The sequence below is a fragment of the Oncorhynchus kisutch genome, linkage group LG7 (genome assembly GCF_002021735.2).
Source record: "Oncorhynchus kisutch isolate 150728-3 linkage group LG7, Okis_V2, whole genome shotgun sequence".
Classification (NCBI taxonomy): domain Eukaryota; kingdom Metazoa; phylum Chordata; class Actinopteri; order Salmoniformes; family Salmonidae; genus Oncorhynchus; species Oncorhynchus kisutch.
Window position 1 is genome coordinate 25,615,681 of NC_034180.2, and position 21,629 is coordinate 25,637,309.

Genomic DNA, 21,629 nt, shown 5'->3' on the forward strand with positions numbered 1-21,629 from the left:
GAAACACAAGGTGGCACAACCAGTTATTGAGTGTAAGGGGGCAATGACTTTTTCACAAGGGGGAATTGGGTCTGTAACTTTGAAAATTAAATAAATGAAAAAGTATCCTTTTTATTATTATTCGTAAACTCATGTTCCCTTAATCTAATATTAGGTTTTGGTTGAAGATTCATTCAAAAAAACATTCAATATCAAACATGTGCAAAAATAGAGGCAAAGACTTTTTCACAGCACTGTATGTGAAGTAAAAATAGATAGAAACAGAGACGCGATCACTCACTGCACATCTATAGATATGGAAACTAACAATAGGAACAGCATGAGTGATTCATTATTCTGTTTTTTTATTAAAATGGTTTCTCTCAACATCAAAAGCCTTGAATCACACTATTATATTATGCTCCTGTGATATATCAGTATATTCTAGGTCTCTATTCAATCTGTTTCACTGAAGTTCAACTTCTACAGTGTTAGTTTACTTTCATCACGCTATTTTGCTCATTGGTAATCAAATGCTCCTGCTACCTGTCTCTCCTTAACTTGTTTACCGGTGTTTTGGCTCACTGCTCCACAATTTACAGCTCGTTTCTACAGCACCAACTTGTGAGTTGATCATCTCTCACTCATATAGTGTATGTGCAGCCAGGATCCATACAGTGAGAAACTCCTCCGCTTTCTATCTATTTGCGGTATTTGTGACTCAAGTCTGTGTTGCTTATCTGTTTGCCATTTCATGGGCTGTGCTTGTTTCAGGATGCGAGGTGAGAGCTGTATTTGCGAACCCACTGTAGCTTATAGCAAACTTTTAGTACATTCCTGTCAAGAAGAGAGATATGGAAGCCCAGGTAGCCTTGCTAACATAGCTAACCTGTAGTTTCAAAAGGTCACTAACGAACTGTTTCAATGCTGCAAGAGCTGTGCTTATTTTGATCTTTCCGGGATAGTGTGGACCATCCAGACTTTCAAGGTACAGTGTCTTGCAAAAGTATTCATCCCAATGGCGTTTTTCCTATTTTGTAGCATTAAAACCTGTAATTTAAATGAATTTTCATTTGGATTTCAAGTAATGGACATACACAAAATAGTACAAATTGGTGAAGTGAAATTTAAAAAATTACTTGTTTCTAAATAGTCCAAGAAAATTGAAATGGAAAAGTGTTGTATGCATATTACCCCCTTTGCTATGAGGCCCCTAAATAAGATCTGGTGCAACCAATTACCTTCAGAAGTCCCATAATTAGTAAGATTGCACACATGTGAGCTTTATTTAAGTGTCACATGATCTGTCCAGGGGAATCGTCGAATAGGGCCACAGAGTCTCCCGACCCCTCCTGTCTCAGCCTCCCGTATTTATGCTGCAGTAGTTTGTGTGTCGGGGGGCTAGGGTCAGTCTGTTATATCTGGAGTATTTCTCCTGTCTTATCTGGTGTCCTGTGTGAATTTAAGTGTGCTCTCTCTCTCTTCTTCTCTCTCTCTCGGAGGATCTGAGCCCTAGGACCATGCCCCAGGACTACCTGGCCTGATAACTCCTTGCTGTCCCCAGTCACCATGGCCGTGCTGCTGCTCCAGTTTCAACTGTTCTGCCTGCAGCTATGGAACCTTGACCTGTTCATCGGACGTGCTACCTGTCCCAGACCTGCTGTTTTCAACTCTCTAGAGACACTCTGAATATGATCGGCTACGAAAATCCATCTGACATTTACTCCTGATGTGCTGACCTGTTGCACCCTCAACAACCACTGATTATTAGTATTTACCCTGTTGGTTATCTATGAACATTTGAACATCTTGGCCATGTAGCGCGCCAAATTCAATAAAAGAAATACTCATAAGAATTCATGAATTAAACATACAAGTGTTATACATTAAAATACAGTTTACCTTCTTGTTAATCCAGCCACAGTGTCAGATTTTAAAAAGGCTTTATGCGATTATCTGAGGACAGCAACCCCGCATACACACAAGAAAATCCTATTTCAACACAGAAATAACAATATAATTCATGCCTTACCTTTGAAGATCTTCATATGTTGCCATGCCAAAACGTCCCAGAAACATCACAAATGGTCCTTTTTGTTCAATAAATGTCTTCTTTATATCTCCAAAATTTCCATTTATTTGGCGCGTTTGATTCAGAAATACACCGGTTTCAACATGCCTACAAAGTATCTAATAAGTTACCTGTAAACTTGGTCCAAACATTTCAAACAACTTTTGAAATCCAACTTTAAGTATCCTAAAATGTAAATAATCAATACAATTTAAGACGGGATAAACTGTCTTCAATACCTGACAAAAACCAAAGTGAAGCACGTTCCAGGTCGCACGCACCAAAAGACTTGAGGCCCTCTGAGTGACACATGGAAATAACAGGGCTAATTCTTCATTTCTCAAAAGAAAAACATCAACCAATTTCTAAAGACTGTTGACATCTAGTGGAAGCCATAGGAACTGCAAGCAAATTCCTATTAAAAAGAGCTTCCCATTGAAAACACATTGACCTCAAAAGAAATTTCCCTGGATGGATTGTGCTTGGGGTTAAGCCTGCCAAATCAGTTCTATTATTCAAACAGTTTTCTATCCAAATCTACTAATAATATGCAAATCCTAGCTTCTGGGCCTGAGTAGCAGGCAGTTTACATTGGGCAAGCGTTTCACCCGGCCGTCAAAGTACTGCCCCCTAGCCTTAAGAAGTTTTAAGGGGAAACATAGGAACGGCCTAGTCAAAGCCCAGACCTCAATCCAATTGAGAATCTGTGGTATGACTTTAAGATTGCTGTACACCAGCGGAACCCATCCAATTTGAAAGAGCTGGAGCAGTTTTGCCCTGAAGAATGGGCAAAAATCCCAGTGGCTAGATGTGACAAGCTTATAGAGACATACTCCAAGAGACTTGCAGCTGTAAATCCTGCAAAGGTGGTTCTACCAAGTATTGACTTTGGGGGTGGGGGTGAATAGCTATGCAAGTATTCCGTTTTTTTGTCATATTTCTTGTTTGTTTCACAATAAAAAAATATTTTGCATCTTCAAAGTGGTCGGCATGTTGTGTAAGCCCCCCAAAAATCTATTTTAATTCCAATTGTATTGAATTTACACAAACTACTGGGGAATTCACATCCACCTACTTTCTCTTCCTCTTGTACTCCAGTAGCTGGACTGATGGGGGTGTCGCCGCCATGTCGTCGCTCCATAACCAACTGCCCAGTGCTCTACAGGGATCCCTCCCCGATCCCACTTCACTGAAAATGGCGTTAGTAGGATGATTCTGGTGGACTTAGTGGATGTTCCTAATCTTGACCCTGCCAACCAGCCAAGAAGGCACGGCAGTCGAAAGCATAGGACTTTGGCAATAGGGGCCTCCTTGGAGGTGGAACCCTGGACTGGATACAGACATCAAATAGCTTCGCCGCCCTGGATCTAGAGGTTCCAGCGCCTTCATCCCTGGCGGCTTCCTCTTCGAGATGAGATACGGAGATATTCCATTTGGAAAGTATTCAGACACCTTCCCTTTTTCCACATTTTGTTACATTACAGCCTTTTTCTAAAATAGATTTTTGTTTAATTCCTCAAACTACACACAATAACCCATAATACTAAAGAGAACTGGCTTTTAGACATTTTTGCAAATGTAAATACCTAATTTACATAAGACCCTTTGCTGCGAGACACAATTTATCATCCTTGAGATGTTTCTATGTCTTGATTGGAGTCCACCTGTGGTAAATTCAATTATTTTGACATGATTTGAAAAGGCACACGCCTGTCTATATAAGGTCCCACAGTTGACAGTGCATGTCAGAGCAAAAACCAAGCTATGAGGTTGAACGAATTGTCCATAGAGCTCCGAGACAGGATTGTATCGAGGCACAGATCTGGGGAAGGGTACCAAAACATTTCTGCAGCATTGAAGGTCCCCAAAAACACAGTGACCTCCATTATTCTTAAATGGAAGAAGTTTGGAACCACCAAGACTCTTCCAAGAGCTGGCCACCTGGCCAAACTGCGCAATCGAGGGAGAAGGGCCTTGGTCAGGAAGGTGACGAAGAACCCAATGGTCTCTGACAGAGCTCCATAGTTCCACTGTGGAGATGGGACAAACTTCCAGAGGGACAACCATCTCTGCAGCCCTCCACCAATAAGGCCTTTATGGTAGAGTGGCCAGACGGAAGCCACACCCCAGTAAAAGGCACATGACAGCCCACTTGGACTTTGCCAAAAGGCACCTAAAGGACTCTCAGACCATAAGAAACAATATGATCTGGTCTGATGAAACCAAGACTGAACTTGTTGGCCTTAATGCCAAGCATCACTTATGGAGGAAACCTGGCACCATCCCTATGGTGAAGCATGGTGGTGGCAGAATCATGCTGTTGGGATGTTATTCAGCGACAGGGGCTGAGACACTAGTCAGGCTTGAGGGAACGGTGAAAAGTACAGAGATATTTGATGAAAACCTACTCCAGAGCATTCAGGACCTCAGACTATGGCGGTGGTTCATCTTCCAACAGGACAACGACCCTAAGAACACAACTAAGACAATGCAGGAGTGGCTTTGGGACAGGTCTCTGAATGTCCTCGAATGGCCCAGCCCGATCCCGGACTTGAACCCATCTCTGGAGAGACCTGAAAATAGCTGTGCAGCGATGCTCCCCAAGCCACCTGACAGAGCTTGAGAGGATCTGCAGAGAAGAATGGGAGAAACTCCCGAAATACAGGTGTGGCAAGCTTGTAGCGTCATACCCAAGAAGAGGCTGCAATCACTGCCAAAGCTGATTCAACAAATTCCTGAGTACTCTCTCAGTCAGCCAGCCAGCAAGCCAAGGTCAATCCCTTGACCCAGTGTCACTTTGTGTGACCTGTTGCACTAAAGATTTAATAGCTGGGACGAAGTTAACTCAACGATACATAGCAGAAAATACAGCGTTGATACCATTCTAATGGCATCAGGGTCTGATGCACACAACTGGGTAGCATGAGAGAGTGGAAGTTCATCTTGGCAAGGGTTCAGGTCTTTGTTGACTTCATAAAATAGACTACATGGAGATAGATAGTAAATTGAGGATTGTAAAAATGTTTAGTCAATGAGCTGTGTGCTTGTGTAGTGGTCATGCATAATCTACTACTCAGCTGTCACAAAAGGTAGACACGTGTCTCTCCCAATATGTCTAAACACCTGACCCATCCATTTATTATGGAATTGACCGTCAGTATGTGTGCAAGTGGCTGTACAAGAGGCTGACCTCAATGTCCCATGGGGCAACCTGCCTGGTCATTAACCTTTCTGAGTAGGTCACTGCATCATCAAGACCCAGAAATAAATCAAAACGAGAGAGAAATCTACATTTGCAGATATATGAATTTTGCTTCTGACTTTTAGATACATACTTTAGTAGCTGGTATCAACTGTGAAGCACCAAATTGGTTTTCCTTTCATCCTCAATATGTGAATCATACACACCTGGGCGCTGAAGACAGAATGACTTTAGAGCTACATTTCCATCTACCTAAGTATTAGCGTGAGAATAATAAAACTGGGTGAACATATTTTCAATAATATGCCTTATTAACGAGTATAGTATACTATAACTTCACAACTAGCCATGTATTTGGGAGTATTTCACTTGATTTCACTCTTCAACAGTAATTGGTATGATTACATACCTTTTTGTTTTTACTTTAAAAGCAACAATTTTACCCAGGTACTTTAGCTAGGTTTCCAGTGTTGTCATTCCGTGTTAGCTAGCTTGATAATTAAACACAGGTGACAGACATTATATGAATGTAATGCGATTAAATAAGCAGAACTCTAAAATACATACCTAACAGTCAATGCAGCAACATGCTGTAGTTTCATCAACTCTAATTATGTAGTCTCACTGGACTGTAACTTGTTAGTTATGATCAATAGGATCTGGTTGCAGACTCTCACTCCCCAGGGCAGTCTCAAAATTTAAAAACTTAAAACATGTAGAAAGCAATTCTCAAATATCCTTTGGAATAAATATAAACACAACAAGCAACTGCAAGCACCATTTTAAGAGATACATGCAACTGGCCATGCATTGGTGGGTCCAGCAAGCAAAAAGGTTTCAAACTACGGGAAATCATTGCTCTCTGAGATGTTGCATGTGTCATTTTACAAATCCATCAAAATGAGATGTTCGCACATGCTTTCCTTCTATAATTACTTTACTTTTCTCTCTAGTTCAATAAATCTCTACGACTGATGCAATACAATACACAAAGAGAGGAATCAATACACTACTTCTTGCTTCAGTGTCACTAATTAGTGCCAGAACTCAAACAGATGCTTGAAAAAAGGTCAAAAAGGTCTGACAACAAATAGGAAGAAAAAAATACTTCCTGGAAATGATTAATGTCATCAGATTTCATGGCCTAAATGTGTATTTGATATTCATGGGAGATGGGATCAAGCAGGGGAGCAGAAAGGCTGCATGTAGTGATACCTTTTTAATCTATTGTGATTGTATTCACGCTTGGCTGAGAAGTCACAGGAGGACACCAGCGTGTTTACAAAGGAGATGGCTGGGCAAGCCTAACAGTGAGGAAGTCATGTGCCATTTACCTCAAAAAAGCAAGCAGACTGCCTGGGTGCATCCTAAATGGCACACCTATTTCCTACATAGTTCACTACTACTACCCATAGGCCTCTGGTCAAAATTAGTCTACTACATAGGTATTAGGGTGCCATTTGGAATCCAGTCCCTGCCTTCTTCAGGATGCTTCCGCTCATCTCAGCCTATAAGCTGGAGGAGGAAAGCTGCTTGGGGGGCATTAAGCAGGGGAATGCTCTGAGGTCGAGACCCAGATAAGAGGAGGAATCACACGAGGGATCTTTAACAAAGCAGATTTTGTTTAGCCTACACAAGAAGAAATTCCTGCAAGCAGGTAGGGCCCTCCTGCACTGAAAATTAGGGAGGGTGAGAAGGAGTAGGATGGAGGGGAAAGAGGGAGGTAGGGAGGAAGAGGAGGCACATGACTAAGTTATCTCCAGGCAGTGTTTACAACAAAGCACTAAATAGATCTTAGCTGTGTCTAACACACAGCGATAGGGCTGCTATACAGGCTTAGAAAAAAAGGTTCCAAAAGGGTTCTTCGGCTGTCCGCATAGGAGAAGGTAGAACCCTTTTTGGTTCCAGGTAGAACCCATTTTAGGTTCCATGTAAAAAAAACTCTGTGGAAAGGATTCTACCTGGAACCAAAAAGGGTTCAAAAATAGTTTTTCAAACCAAAAAGTGTTCTATGGAGACAGCCGAATGACCCTTTTAGATTTTAAATAGCTAATTGTTTTCTAAGAGTGTAGAGGATTTCACTGGCCATTTGCATGAGTCTTTTCTGTTCAGGCTAAATGTACCTGTTGGGCCTCAGAAGTGAGAAGGGAGGGTCTTTCTTGTATTTCCTGCCATCATTGTATTTGCAGTACGCTGTTCTATTCATCGTGAGAGGACAAAACCATTTGTCAACCTGGCAGTTCATGTCAGTTCATAACTTTCAATTGACCTGTTCTGAAGGCAACATCAACCCATTTGCTTCCAATGCAACTATACATGTCCTCATATGCCCGGTAATCCAAAATAATCCTTCAAACAAGAAACTTAATTCTTGAAGTGAAAAGATGGTAATAGTGGTCATGATCGCTGACATTGCATTAAAACTCAAGACTCACTTTTGATCAAGTTGAGATCATTAAGGTTTGAAAATTGCTTTAAAATGTTTTTCTTATTGAGTAAGAAAATAATTGACCTATGTGACTTTGATTCGGCTGACAACCACTCTGGGGCTGGTTTCAGAATTTGGTATGTGTGAGTATGACATCTGTCACATGACATTAATGCAGATAAATGCTCTTCCTGAACAGAGATTGTGACAGCTGTCTTCTCCCAAGCTGATTTATCACCAGGTGCAGTGTATTTCCACACTTAACTTCCCCCCATTGTGTTCCCTTTAGCTCCACAGTGCTACATCTTGGTGTCGTTTTGGGGGATACAATCTTAGACCTTAACAAAAGTTTACCCCCTTGAATAGTTTAATCCACACTTGTATTTTGGAGCTGCAGTAATATTTTAAATTGCACCACCAAGATAAGAAAAAGGCATGGGGAATGTTCCCGGTTCTTAGTTGGAAGGAGAAATTCTTGAGACCTTCTTGAGACCACACCCACACTGTGGCTGACCATGCAGTGGATTTCCATACGTTGGCATGGATCCCGGAAGCACTGTTCGACATGTTCCTGCACGGCATCTCGGAGGAGGTTAAGGTCAAGCTTGCTGCTTGGGAGTTACCCACAGATTTTGACTCCCTCATCACTTTGACCATCTGCATCGATGAGCGATTGCGGGAATGACTGATGGAGAGGAAATTCGATTTCACTCGCAAGTCCAGGGATTCCACCTTGCCTCCAAGTCATCCCAGAAGTCCCCGAACGGGCCCTTGGCAGAGAGCACCCAAGATTTCTCAACCTTCCTTGAGAGTCACGAGGAGGGTTGAGGCACTGTTTCCCGAGCCCATGCAACTAGGCAGGGCTGGGCTGGGCTGTCGCCAGCGGAACGGCAACACCGGATCAGCACATGGAGCTGTCTGTATTGTGGGACTGTTGGTCAGTTTGTGTCCTCGTGCCCGGTAAAAGACCAGGCTCACCGGTAGGAGCGAGTTCTCTGGTGGGCCATATGGGGAACTTTTCTGCTTCCCTTACTCGCACCCCTTTTCATGTCATTCTGCTGTGGGGAAACCAGTCCAAATCTCTCCGGGTCCTCAATGACTCTGGGGCCGATGAGAGCTTTTTGGACACTACACTGTCTTCCGAGCTGAACATCTCCACTCAGCCCCTCTCCATTCCCATGGATGTTAGAGCATTGGACGGGCGCTCTATGACATCCTCGTCTTCTCCCGCTCCCCCCAAGAACACATACTCCATGTCCATCAGGTTCTCCAGCACCTTCTGGAGTTAAGGTGGAAAAGTGAGAGTTCCATCGCTCCACCATTCCCTTTCTGGTCTACATGACCTCTGCTGGGAGCGTCAAGATGGATCCTGAGAAGGGGAAAGCGGTGGTGGATTGGCTCAGCCTACGGCCAGGGTGCAGCTGTAACTCTTTCTGGGGTTCGCCAACAACTTTTCTGGGGTTCGCCAACGGGGGGGGGGGCAGATAAGCAGATGTTCATGCCTGACTCTGTCCGCTACACGGTCCTTTAAGAAGCAATTCCTCCAGGCTCGCTTTGGTGGCCTACCATTGTTCTGGACGCCGCCACCTTTGTCTCAACCTGCACGGTCTGTGCACGGAACAAGCTCCGGCTGGCCTCCTCCAACCTCTACCCATCCCTCATCGCCCCTGGTCTCACATCTCTCTGGACTTTGTCACAGGTCTCCCCACGTCTGATGGCAACACCGCCATCCTAACCGTGGTGGATCGCTTTTCCATCCCCACCACCTGGAGCCACATCATTCCTCTCCCCAAGTTACCCTCTGCCAAGGAGACGGCCCAGCTTATGGTGCAGCACGTCTTCTGGATCCATGGACTGCCCGTTGACATGGTCCCCGACCGCGGCACTCAGATCTTGCCCCAGTTCTGTGGCAAACCAGGACCTCGAGACCACCCTGCGCTGCCTGGTCTCTGCCAACCCCACCCCCTGGAGCCAGCAGCTGGTGTGGCTGGAATAAGCCCGCAACACCCTTCCCTGCTCTGCCATGGGCTCTGCCATCACCGTTTGAGTGTTCCCTGGGGTATCAGCCCCTGCTCTTCTCTGAGCAGGAAGAGGAGGTCGGCAAACCTTCTGCCCAGATGTTTGTCCGCTGCTGTCATCGTAGCCCGGTGCAATGACGCAATTTACCCCAATCTCCCACCATCTACCACAAATGGTCGCGGCATCAGCTCAAACCTTTTAACCAGTTGCGACGAGCAAACCCGTATCCGGGAGCGTAATCATAGCCTCAAACGCATTAGCATAACGCAACGGACATAAATACCCCTAGAAACTTTTCCTATTCATGAAAATCGCAAATGAAATGAAATATATATATTCAAACACAAGCTTAGCCTTTTGTTAACAACACTGTCATCTCAGATTTTCAAAATATGCGTTACAGCCAACGCTAGACAAACATTTGTGTAAGTTTAGCATGGCATAATGCTATGCTAGGCTCTGCTGGCAGCAGGCAACATTTTCACAAAAATAAGAAAAACAACCAAATTAAATAATTTACCTTTGAAGAACTTCGGATGCTTTCACTCAGGAGACTCCCAGTTAGATAGCAAATGTTCTTTTTTCCCAAAATATTATTTTTGTAGGCGAAAAAGCTCCCGTTTCTTCACCATGCTTGGCTGAGAAATCGACCGAAAAATGCTACAACTATAACGCCAAACTTTTTTCAAAATTAGCTACATAATATCGACAGAAACACGGCAAACATTGTTTAGGATCCATCCTCAAGGTGTTTTTAACAAATGTATTCGATAATATATCCATCGAGGCAGTTGGTTTGGAAAAATGGCTACCTCAGTATTTTACGCAAGGTTTTCTGCGGGAGACACCATGTGACCACATGCCATATATGGTCCCTTACAGCCATTCTTCAAGGGAAATGCCTAAAAAGACGTCACAATGCTGTAGACACCTTGGGGAAAACGTGGAAAACGTAAGCTCATTCGTAGCTCATTCACAGCCATATAAGGAGTCATTGGCATGAGGCGGTTTCAAAAAATGCGACACTTCCTGGTTGGATTTTTATCTGGGTTTCGCCTGTAACATCAGTTCTGTGGCACTCACAGACAATATCTTTGCAGTTTTGGAAATGTCAGAGTGTCTTCTTTCCAAAGCTGTCAATTATATGCATAGTCGAGCATCTTTTCGTGACAAAATATCTTGTTTAAAATGGGAACGTTTTTCATTCAAAAATTAAAATAGCGCCCCCTAAATCCAACTGGTTAATTGAGGAACCACTTTAGGTAGATGAGTAACCATTTGGATAAGGGGATTGTAAATATATAAACATATATTGTTTTAGATCTGTTACATTATGATCTCTGGAGACAAATGTAAAACCAGTCATGTGGCAGCAAACTGAAGCATATCAACAAGCATATTAACTTATTCCACAGTTGAGTTTATGCAATGCTGGCCTTATAACTTGAAATAATGACATTTGGAGATCCAAGCTATAGGCTTCTGTAGCGCAAATGACAGTATAGCGACAAACCTAATGAGTTGATTAAGGATTTTAGAATGTTTTAATTAAATGCACAGACTTTTCACTGTATTCTTTTTAGAATTTGTATTGTGTTAAATATAATAATGCATTTGTTTTTAATATGTTGTATTGCGTCACATACACCAGATTGGTGCGGCGAAATGTGTTGTTTTACAGGGTCAGTCATAGTAGTACAACACCCCTGGAGCAAATGAGGGTTAAGTGCCTTGGTCAAGGGCACATCAACCAATTTTTTACTTTGTCAACTCCGGTATTTAACCCAGCAACCTTGCAGTTACTGGTCAAACACTCTAACCTGCCTCCCTTTTGATAGCCACTGTACAGTGCCTTCAGAAAGTATTCACATCCCTGGTCTTTTTCCACATTTTGTTGTGTTCAATAGAGATTTTTGGTCACCGGCCTATACACAATAACCCAAAATTTCAAAGTGGAATTACATTTCTCAAAATGTTTACAAATGAATTAAAAATGAAAATATGAAATGTCTTGAGTGAATAAGTATACAGAGTCAGAAAGTTGTAGTCACCTCCAAAGTAACTGTTTGTTCCCTCGTAATTTGTTTTACTTTACACAAAGCATAGTTAAAACTATGGGTAACCCAGGTCTGTTCCTTACATCCTCCTGCTTCAAGGGAGCCAGCCCCCTATCACAATCCTCTCCCCAGCCCCATCTCCATCCCCGTTCCCATCCCCAGCCCGGCCTCCTCTCTTTCTGTGAGATGTTTTCTGCACGCTTGTTCGACAGTAAAGATGAGATGCTACAGCATCTCTATGTCAGTCATCCAGCTCTCTCTCTCTGCATCAGAAGAAATGGCTTTGAGATTCCTGGCACGTCAGGCCCGATTGCATGCCATGCTGTCTCTGATGTGGGCGATTTCCCTGCTAACACTGAGGGATGCCAGGGATGAGGATGCCTAGCGAGCTGGGGTTGAGTGCCAACCTATGTTCCCCAAGAGCACTTCTCTGACAATGAGTGGATTGCATGTGAATGTCTTTAATGCTAGTGTGAACTGGTGTGTGTGCTTTAAATATGCCATTCACTTCTGAGTGTCATTGATGGCACAATTATTGCACATGAGTCAACAGGATTCATGTCAATAAACTAAGTTGATGGAAATGAGGAAGACTGTTTTCTGATTTCTATAAATAAATAAGCACACATTGTATTAGCCTGTCTAATTCTTGTGTTTTGACATTTTCTTCACATTTTTAACTAGCACTAGATCTTTCTAATTCTATCAATTCCCTCCAACATAGAAGCACTCCTAGATAGAACAATAATTATATGAGCATGGGTGCATGAACAGCTCCAGAGGTAAGCGCTCTCCCACCACCCTCCCCTCGGCCACCCTAGCCAGCTCCTGAGCTCCACCGTATATTACCTCAGGTCCGATGGTAATCTTCACCTTTGGCTTTGTAAAGGCGATAAGATGAGTGTGCCCAGGCGAGGGGGAGGTTCAGAGAGAGTTCACCTACAAAATAAGATAAAGAGGCCGGGTAATTAGATAAGACACAGGACAAATCTACTAGTCAGGACCCTCGAATGAATGAGCACGCATTCTCTCTCAGCTGACTCTCAATAGCACTCCTGGGGGAGCCTGGAGCCTGCATACAGCTGACCCTGTCCACTGCTCTGCTCTGCACACAAATACACTATAGATGTGAGGGAAGCAGAGGTTCACATGCTCATAGACAGAGGCCCAACAGAAACACATCATCATCATTTTCTAAGTGACTTCATTTATGATTGACACCACCATACATTGAGTACACTTTTAGGGTGACTAATTTTGTGCCACTTGCCCCTCGACTCTCTATAAAGGGCACCTTTAAATACAAAAAAACAACAATTGTACATAACTCCCATTCAGCATTATATGCGATTTTGAAAGTCTGAAGCTTGAAAGCTTCAGTCATTACATTTAGAGACTTGTTACTTTGACATGAAGAATGCTTTGCTTTGGTGAGTTCATTTTTGCCCACTTTACCTCACAGCAACAAAGGTTGCGACAATCATGTTACCATTGATGTCAGAATGAAAGCTTTAGCATAAACCTCAAAGCCAAGTCTTTTTGTTTTAAACATGAAGACTAATAAAGTGTCTTCCCTCGTCTATATGTATGTAATGATCCAGCATTCACTTTCTTCTCATTTCTTTGTTAGTCATATTACAGGAAGCTCAAATACCATTTTTTACTATATGTAGAAAGGATGTATATTTTATCCCACGATCACAGAATGTACAGTATCTTACCTAAATTAAGAAAGTAGTCAAGATGACGAGCTTGATTGAGCCTCCGCCATGCATATCTCACTAGGTCAGGATATTTAAGCCTCCATATATCCATTAGTTCCAATATATCCATGATATTTGTGATTTCCTTAAGTGCATGAGGGTGATAGTTTCTAGTGTGATTTGGCTCCCGAGTGGCACAACAGTCTAAGACACTGCATCTCAGTGCTAGAGGTGTCACTACAGACAACTTGGTTCAAATCCAGGCTGTGATTGGGAGTCCCATAGGGCGGTGCACAATTGACCCAGCATCATTGCAAATAAGAATTTGTTCTTATGCCTAGTTAAATAAAGGTAAAAAAAAAAAATCCTTTACGGCCCACTAAGGTATTTAAAACCTTATTATAATCTCCCACCATAATAATAGAGTATTGTATTGCTTGTAGGCTTGATAAATGATTAGATATATTTTCAAACAAGCGCGGATCATCCTTATTTGGACTGTATAGATTAATGAGCCAAATCAGTTTATGGTCCAATAACATATTTAAAATAATCCATCTACCTTGCAGATCTGTTTGAACAATTTGTACATTCTGATCAAAATTATTGTTCACTAATATCTTTGCCCATGGATTAAGTATATTTCCCCCCCCCTTTAAACGATAGATATTATATAACTTGTTTTTTTGCCAGGTAAATACTGATTGTCTTCTCTTATTATCTGCTAAGCCATTACAATTATAACTGGCTACATGTATTTCACCATTTACCATAATGAGATTCAAGTTTCAATTCTATTTATCATAATATATGTTTGAAAACTCACCCTTAAAAAGTACCAAAATGATTGAGTATCCATATAGCAATACCATGGTATTTGCACTGCTACTGAGTAAACCTCCAATTGTTCTCCACTATTCCACCAACTAAAACCGCCCGCCCATCCTAAGTTGGGTTGTTGTCCCAGTGACTGGCAGTCTACCCCTGTCCACCTGGATCCTAGGGCCTTTGAGAGATTGGGACACATCCTTTAAAAAGAGCAGACAGTGCCACCCACAGAAGCAGATTAACTGCCAAAAGCATTTCCAAACGCCCTCACGTCAATTATATTGTATACAATTATTTAATCAAATATATGTAAATAACCTTGCATATCTTAATTTATTTAGACAATTATTGAATAATATACCTAATAATGAAGGCAGTTCATACTGTTACCTATAAACAGGGTTGGCATCACAAAAATTACATTTTTGGCAAGCAAATATTATTTTGGTAAACAATTATTGTGATTCATCCTTTATTGTCACTAACATCATTACCCAATATCCCCCCAATAGTGGGATACATACAGTACACATACACACTCCCCACCCTTCCCTTACAAACAACCACAAGCTCAGATGTTCAGTTGTTCCACCCCCGAGCCCAACTAAAGAGAAGACATGATGTGCAAATGCATATGCAGTTGTAGCTGTTTGAGCAGGCATGCAAAATAGAGCAAGAATGGGAAGATTTGATTAACCAATTTCTAGTGCTAGCTGATGGAGCTCAGTATACACCACACCCTCCTACTCTGACACACATGCTGGTCCCCCGTTGTAACCATTTTCCAAGCACTTCTGTGCAGTCAAACCTTTTGATTATTTTGTGCCACCAGGGCCACAATAATTTCCACCCTCTCTGATTGTGCTAGTGTGACCCCCTCCCCATGGGTTTCTGCAGCTAGTGTTGCCAGCACTGCCACTACCTGGGTGGGGGCACTCCACCGGAATTCTCACTGGCTAGGTACAAGGTTGTCAAGGTTCTCATTAGCAGCTTTGAGAAATTCCTAGTAAATTTTGCTCACCAATCCGGGGGCTTTGGCTTTGTTGTACCAAAACTGCCAAGCAGGCTCAGACTCTTGAGGGGGCAGTGCTGCTTTAGTGGGTCTCTGACTGCGTTCATCTTTCTGTCTTGGCTGCCTATCGGCTACTTGCAGTAGGCCTATAAAACAGATAAGGACTCCTTAGTGTGAGGGTCGCTCAGGTGGGTGTCTAGAGTATAGGGTTGGAGACTGTTCCTTCATGATAGGACAATAAATACATAAACTATATTGATAGTTTATTTTAAAATGTCTATCCCATATCTGCAAAAAATTGAAAGCTCTCTCTGTCACAGCTCCTGCTCGCGGACACACATGGGCTCTGGCATTTGCAACCATGTTCCTTTTTCACTCACTTAACTCTTAACACTTCCAAACACAAAAACACACACCACACTTTCCATCAGAACATACCCACATACTGTGCCTTCTATGTCCTCTGTTTGCTGTGTTTTATACCTACCCTGTTGATTCCAACATCATTTCGGGCTTTTGAGAACTTTTGTGTTCTCGTTCCTGATATTTGAAGATGTATTATTTCAATAATTCTAAAGAAATTGCTTTGTTAAGAAACAGCAAGCTAGTTACGAACCACATATAGTCAATGGTTGAACCACAAACGCACAGGTAAACAGAGTCTCAGTTCAGTTGTGTCCTGCCAGTGTGCAAATGCATGCTAGCATCAGACAGACTCAATTGACAGCATCGCTGTTTCAAACATGTAGAAAACATTCCAGCTCCAGCATATGCTCCCTCTCCTGCGTTCTTGTCATTATTATAATAAAACATTTTGGTGACTGATTAACACAGTTTCAAGACACTATTCATCCACAAATAAAAAGTAGTCAGGGGTTGTGGGGGCTGCGCAAGGTGCACCCAGGTAAAACAACATCAGAACCATTGTGGGGGTTCAATTAATCTTGCCCGGGTGCCCATTTTGGTGCATTTAGCACCGGCTAAAAGTTGATTGCATTCTATTTGGAGCCGGGCTGCCTCCTGGGTGTGAGCCAGGGCCCCGCTCTGTCTGATGGCGATGTCAACTCAAAACAAAAGTGACATAATTAAGCATGTGTAGTAATGAGTAGGATTCTGTGGTTTCACTTGCAAAAGTGATTGCTTTGATAAAAACGCTTTATCTGCCCCCCCCCCCCCATTTTTGCTGGACGGGCATAGCCCAGTGTACCCAGAGACAGATTAATCAAACCCTCTCTCTGCTTGCTTAAATTGTGTGCCCTGCTGTGTGCAGTCAAAAGAAATTGACATGCTTGCTAACTTGGTTAACTATGTGATTAAATGAGTTTAAGTCAACTGTTTTAGACTATTGCATTTTAACATAGCAGGGGCGGCAGGGTAGCCTAGTGGTTAGAGCATTGGACTAGTACCCGAAAGGTTGCAAGTTTGAATCCCTGAGCTGACAAGGTACAAATCTGTCGTTCTGCCCCTGAACAGGCAGTTAACCCACTGTTCCTAGGCCATCATTGAAAATAAGAATTTGTTCTTAACTGACTTGCCAAGTAAAATAAAGGTAAAATAAAATTAAAAAAGAGAAATAAACGCTCAATCTGTACTGAGTGAATTAACAAGATAATTTTGGAACGAACACTTCCAGACTTTCCAATGTTTTCAGAACATGGTTCATAGTGTAATGGTTATAGTTATCGCCTGTGGAGCTAAAGATTGTGGGTTTTCATCCCGGAAGAAACATTTTGTCCATTATTTAATTTATAGTTTTGACAGCCCCCTCCCTCCCTCCCGACACACACGCACACACTTATTTGCATTTATTAAGTGGCTCTTTGGGTTTGTGAATTGGTAGGCAAGTGGCAGTGGTTATCAGACCTCAGGATAAGACTCAGACAGTAACAAAACGTTATTACAAAAACAAGGGGCAGGCAAACGACAGGTCAAGTGCAGGCAGTGGTCAGTAATCCAGAGCAGAGTCCAAAAGGTACAGAACGGCAGGCAGGCTCAGAGTCAGGGCAGGCAGAATGGTCAAAACGGGAAAACTAGACAATAGGGAATAGAGAGGCAAAAAAAAGGAGCACAGGAAAATACAGAAATTGCTTTAATTCTTGGTATTAAAGAAAATAACTCGGTGGACTGCATCTTAGGCTAGGTTGAGGAGTGATATTTCCACTATGGCACATCGGTCAGGATACAGGAATGATGGTTGAAGAAACGGTTTCCATTTCAGGGTATTTATTAACTAACTCAAAAAAAGGCACAGCACAAGGGCACATGTGGAACTGGCTGATACAGAATAGCTTGTAAGGCCATTAGGTAGGGTTGTGTGGTTGTAAGGCCAGATGATATGAGACGAGAAGCAAGTACAGGAGGTGAACATTGATTGTATAATAGACAAGAACCAACAAGGACAGCGTCTGGACATGGGAAAATGTAACGACATCAATGCTGACACAGGGAACAATCTGAAGAGCAGACTGATATAGAGGGGCAATCAACAAAGTCAAATATTGCACAGATGCACGTAATGATGGTGGCAGGCGTGCGTAATGATGGGCCGCCTAAGCACCCTCGAGTGCCAGAGAACTAACCGGATGCGCTGGAGGAGATGGCCGCTGTTTTACAGTCTCCTAACCAATTGTGCTATTATGTGGGGGGTTTTGCGATATTTGTAAATTATTTTGATCATTATGTTTCTGCAACCGTATCTTATGTAAGAAAATAGCTTCTGGATATCAGGACAGCGATCACTCACCTCGGATTAGACAAAGATTCCTTCAACAACAACAACAACAACAAGCAGGAGAACAACCTGTGGGTTGTCTCCCCACAGGGCAATTATTCTCAAAAGGAAGTGACGCAGAGGACGAAGAGCCGGATGCCTCGTTCGGACCCGCAGAAGACAACTAGGAAAGCTGACGTTATATTACTCGCCAACGTGCAATCATTGGACAATAAACTAGACGAGGTAAGATCACGAATATCCTACCAACGGGACATCAAAAACTGTAATATCCTATGCTTCACGGAATCGTGGCTGAATGACGACATGGATATTCAGCTAGCGGGATACACGCTGCACCAGCAGGATAGAACAGCACACTCCGGTAAGACTAGGAGGTGCGGTCTGTGCATATTTGTAAACAACAGCTGGTGCACAAAATCTAAGGAAGTCTCCCGATTTTTCTCGCCTGAAGTAGAATATATTGTGATAAACTGCAGGCCACACTACTTGCCTAGAGAGTTCTCAGCTATACTTTTCGTGGCTGTTTATTTACCACCACAGACAGATGCTGGCACTAAGACCGCACTCAGTCAGCTGTATAAGGAAATAAGCAAACAGGAAACCACTCACCCAGAGGTGGCGCTCTTAGTGGCCGGAGACTTTAATGCAGGGAAACTTAAATCAGTTAAATGTGCAACCAGAGGGGGAAAAAATCTAGATCACCTGTACTCCACACACAGAGACGTGAACAAAGCTCTCCCTCGTCCTCCATTTGGTAAATCCAACCACAACTCTATCCTCCTGATTCCTGCTAACAAGCCAAAATGAAAGCAGGAAGCACCAGTGACTCAGTCTATAACAAAATTGTCAGATGAAGCAGATGCTAAACTACAGGACTGCTTTGCTATCACAGACTGGAACATGTTCCATGATTCTTCCAATGGCATTGAGGAATACACCACATCAGTCACTGACTTTATCAATAAGTGCATTGAGGCCGTCGTCCCCACAGTGACTGTACGTACATACCCCAACCAGAAGCCATGGATTACAGGCAACATTCGCACTGAGCTAAAGGGTAGAGCTGCCGCTTTCAAGGTGCGGGACTCTAACCCGGAAGCTTACAAGAAATCCCGCTATGCCCTGCGACGAACCATCAAACAGGCAAAGTGTCAATACAGGGCTAAGATTGAATCATACTACACCGGCACCGACGCTCGTCGGATGTGGCAGGGCTTGCAAACTATTACAGACTACAAAGGGAAGCACAGCCAGGAGTTGCCCAGTGACACAAGCCTACCAGACGAGCTAAATTACTTCTATGCTCACTTCGAGGCAAGCAACACTGAGGCATGCATGAGAGCATCAGCTGTTCCGGACGACTGTGTGAGTAAGACCTTTAAACAGGTCAACATACACAAGGCTGCGGGGCCAGACGGATTACCAGGATGTGTGCTCCGGGCATGTGCTGACCAACTGGCAGGTGTCTTCACTGACATTTTCAACATGTCCCTGATTGAGTCTGTAATACCAACATGCTTCAAGCAGGCCACCATAGTCCCTGTGCCCAAGAAAACAAAGGCAACCTGCCTAAATGACTACAGACGCGTAGCATTCATGTCCGTAGCCATGAAGTGCTTTGAAAGGCTGGTAATGGCTCACATCAACACCATTATCTCAGAAACGCTAGACCCACTCCAATTTGTATACCGCCCAAATAGATCCACAGATGATGCAATCTCTATTGCACTCCACACTGCCCTTTCCCACCTGGACAATAGGGACACCTATGTGAGAATGCTATTCATTGACTACAGCTCAGCGTTCAACACCATAGTACACTTAAAGCTCATCACCAAGCTAAGGATCCTGGGACTAAACACCCCCCTCTGCAACTGGATCCTGGACTTCCTGACAAGCCGCCCCCAGGTGGTGAGGGTAGGTAGCAACACATCTGACTTGCTGATCCTCAACACTGGAGCTCCCCATGGGTGCGTGCTCATTCCCCTCCTGTACTCCCTGTTCACCCATGACTGCATGGCCAGGCATGACTCCAACACCATCATTAAGTTTGCTGACGACACAACAGTGGTAGGCCTGATCACCGACAACGCCGAGACAGCCTATAGGGAGGAGGTCAGAGACCTGGCTGGGTGGTGCCAGAATAACAACCTGTCCCTCAACGTAACCAAGACTAAGGAGATGAATGTGGACTACAGGAAAAGGAGCTCCAATCACGTCCCCATTCTCATTGACGGGTTATAGTAGAGCAGGTGGAGAGCTTCAAATTCCTTGGTGTCCACATCAACAACAAACTAGATTGGTCCAAACACCAAGACAGTCGTGAAGAGGGCACGACAAAGCCTATTCCCCCTCAGGAAACTAAAAAGATTTGGCATGGGTCCTGAGATCCTCAAAAGGTTCTACAGCTGCAACATCAAGAGCATCCTGACCAGTTGTATCACTGCCTGGTACGGCAATTGCACAGCCTCCGACCGCAAGGCACTTCAGAGGGTAGTGCGTACGGCCCAGTACATCACTGCAAAGCAAAGCTGCCTGCCATCCAGGACCTCTACACCAAATGTCTTTTTACTGTTGTTTTATTTCTTTACTGACCGACACACACACACCTTTTTTCTTCTTTTTTTCCTCGCACCATTGGTTAGAGCCTGTATGTAAGCATTTCACTGTAAGGTCTACACCTGTTGTATTCGGTGCACGTGACAAATAAACTTTGATTTGATTTAAGAGGGGGAGTGGGAGCAGGTGTGACAGTAACCCCCTCTAGAGGCGCCACCCAGGCTGGACGAGCAGGCTGAGACGTGGAAGCCCGATGAGCCAGCTGAAGCGTGGGAGCCCGACGAGCCGGCTGAGGTGTGGGACCCCTACGAGCTGGCTGAGGCGTGGGAGCCCACGAGCCGGCTGAGGCATAACGTGGGATGGGAGCCTGATGAGCCGGCTGAGGCATGGCAGCATGACGAGCCGGCTGAGATGTGGGAGCCCCACAAACCAGCTGAGGCATGTAAGCCTGACGAACCGGCTGAGGCATGACGTGGGGTGGGAGCCTGCTGAGCCAAGCAAGGAAACCTCTCGAGCCAGCTAAGGCGTGGAAGCCCTACGAGCCAGCTGAGGCACCATCGGTTCCTTCGGCAACGGTCCCGGACCTGATGTCACCAACCAAAACAAAAAACAAATCTCCCTGACGCCTCAAATTGTGGTGTCAGGATTCTTTAAAAACAGAAGCTGGGAGATGAGAAGCAAGTACATGGAGTGAACATTTAATGGATAACAGGCAAGAAACAAACAAGGACAGCCTCTGGACAGGGGAAAATGTAACGACATCAATGCTGACATGGAGAACAAACTGAGGAGAAGACATATATAGAGGGGCAATCAACAAAGTAATGGAGTCTATTTGAGTCCAATATTGCGCAGACGCGCATAATGATGGTGACAGGTGTGCATAATGATGGGCCACCTGGCACCCTCGAGTGCCAGAGAGGGGGAGCGGAAGCAGGCGTCACAGTGGTACAAATTGTGTTGAGAGGTTGTGGTTCTAGAGGATACAAAAGCTAGACATCGCCCCTCATGTAAAGCATCAGAAGCCACAAGAGTAC